Genomic DNA, 2,741 nt, shown 5'->3' with positions numbered 1-2,741 from the left:
TGAATGTTGCCCCTCTGTCATGTGCCACCCTGCCTTGGGGCTAGCCGATTATGGACCAAACCCTCTACAAAATATGATGTAATTAAACCTTTGCCCCCTTTAACTGTGGATGTTGGCTATGTTGGCTCAGCAATTAAAGTAGCTATGACACCTTCCTTCCCTTCAGCCCCTCTTCCCCTCCTTACTTACAAACTTTGTTTCTATTTTATCATTCTTTTCTCATTTTTTCCTTTTCCCTTCCTTCTGTTCCCCCTCTATTTTCCCTACTTCCCCTTTCCCAATTGAGCAGTTTCTTCCTATTTCATAATACCCAGTATACATTCTGCTCATTATTTGCACTTTCAGTTTTTCACACAAGAGAAACAATGCAGTATTTGTACATATATGTCCCTTTTCTTTACTGAGAATATGATCTCAAAGTGCATTCATTTACATAGAAATGTCTCCAGTTTATTCTGCACAACTGAGTAGTAATTCATTGTACTAAAAAAACATATCTGAGTTTAATCCCCAGTTCCACAAAAAAAATCTTGCTTTTTCACAATGGATTTGCCGTGAGAGCACAGGTTTAGTGAAAACCAACACTAAATCCAAGCCAACATGGGAAAGGAAAAGACTCACATTAATATCTTTCTCATTGTTCATGTGATTTCCCGCAAGTCCACCACCACCAACCATCTGATCTACAAATGCGGTGGCATCGACAAAAGAACCATTGAAAATTTTTGAGAAAGAGGCTGCTGAGATGGGGAAGGGTTGCTTCATGTATACCTGGGTCTTGGACAAGCAGAAGACTGAGCGTGAGCATGCTATCACCATTGCCATCTCCATGTGGAAATTTGAGACCAGCAAGTATTATGTGACCATCATTGATGCCCATGGACACAGATATTTCATCAAAAACATGATTATAGGCACATCTCAGGTTGACTGTGCTGTCCTGATTGTTGCTGATGTTGTCGATAAATTCAAAGCTGGTGTCTCCAAGAATGGGCAGACCCATGAGCATGCCCTTCTGGCTTACACAGTGGGTGTGAAACAACTAATTGTTGGTGCTAACAAAATGGATTCCACAGAGCCACCCTACAGCCAGAAGAGATATGAGGATATCGTTAAGGAAGTCAGCACCTACATTAAAACAACTAGCTACAACCCTGGCAAATTTTGTGCCAGTTTCTGTTTGGAATGGTAACAACATGCTGGAGCCAAGTGCTAATATGCCTTATTTCAAAGAATGGAAGGTCACTCATAAAGATGGCAATGCCAGTGGAATGACACTGCTTAAAGTTTTGGATTGCATCCTTCCACCCACTCGCCCAACTGACAAGCCTTTGCAGCTGCACCTCCAGGATATCTGTAAAATTGGTGGTATTGGTACTGTCCCTGTGGGCTGAATGGAGACTGGTGTGTTCTCAAACCTGGCATGGTGATCACCTTTGCTCCAGTCAATGTCACAACTGAACTCGTCTGTTGAAATTCACCATGAAGCTTTGAGTGAAGCTCTTTCTGGGGACAATGTGTGCTTCAACATCAAGAATATGTCTGTCAAAGATGTCCAGCTTGGCAATGTTGCTGGTGACAGCAAAAATGACTCACCAAAGGAAGCCACTGTTTTAACTGCTCAGGTGATTATTCTGAACCATCCCAGCCTATCAGTGTTGGATATGCCCCTGTTCTAGATTGTCATACAGCTCACATTGCTTGCAAGTTTGCTGAGCTGAAAGAAATGATTGATCGCTAGTCTGGTAAGAAGCTAGAAGATGGGCCCACATTTGTGAAATCTGGTGATGCTGCCATTGTTGGCATGGCTGCAGGCAAGCCCATGTGTGTTGAGAGCTTCTCTGACTGTCTGCCTCTGGGTCATTTTGCTGTTCATGATATGTGACAGAGAGTTGCTGTGGGTGTCATCAGAGCTGTGGACAAGAAGGCTGTTGGAGCTGGCAAGGTCATCAAGTCTGCCCAGAAATCTCAGAAGGCTAAATGAATATTATTTCTAACACTTGCCACCCCATTGTTAATCACTGACAGAAGACCAGACTCAGAATCCTTTCTCATAATTGGCCATTTAAGGTTAATAGTGAAAGACTGGTTAATGATAACGATACATCATAAAACCTTCAGAAGGAAAGAATGTTTTGTGGACAATTTTTTGCGTGTATGGCAGTTTTTAAGCTATTAGTTTTAAAAATCAATACTTTTTAATGGAAACAACTTGACCAAAAATCTGTCACAGAATTTTGAGACCCATTAAAACAAAGTTTAATGAGAAAAAAAATACATCTTCTTTATCCATTCATCAGTTGATGGGCATTTGGGCTGTTTCCAAGATTTAGCTATTATAAACTCTGCTGATATAAACATGGGCATGCAGCATTTCTGTGATATGTTTTCAGTTCTTTTGGGAAGTTACTAAGAAGGAAATAGCAACCCTATTCTCACTTTTCTGAGAAACCTCTATACTGATTGCCATAGAGGTTGCAGCAGTTTTTACTCCCACCAACAGTGAAGATGAGTTCCTTTTCCCCCCCACAGACCCTCCACCATTTGCTATTGGCTGACCTCTTGAAGTTAGCCATTCTTTCTGGGGTGAGATGGAATCTCAGTGTTGTTTTAATTTGATTTCTCAAGTGACAAGTGATGTTGAACATTTTTTCATTTATTTACTTCCTACTTATAATTCTTCATCTAAGAAGTGTATTCATCTCAGATGTCAAACTTTGGACTGGGTCTTTAAATGTGGG

At 41.0% G+C, this 2,741-nt stretch overlaps 1 pseudogene; it reads left to right on the top strand.

The window, feature by feature from the left end:
- Nucleotides 1-745: 745 nt before the first annotated feature.
- On the top strand, nt 746-1,984 carry LOC101569624 (annotated as a pseudogene).
- The last annotated feature ends 757 nt before the right edge of the window (nt 1,985-2,741 follow it).

This window comes from Octodon degus, unplaced genomic scaffold (genome assembly GCF_000260255.1).
Source record: "Octodon degus isolate 3935 unplaced genomic scaffold, OctDeg1.0 scaffold00063, whole genome shotgun sequence".
In the NCBI taxonomy this organism is placed as follows: domain Eukaryota; kingdom Metazoa; phylum Chordata; class Mammalia; order Rodentia; family Octodontidae; genus Octodon; species Octodon degus.
The sequence above is the reverse complement of the archived record's forward strand: the minus strand, read 5'-3'. Positions and strand labels throughout refer to the sequence as shown.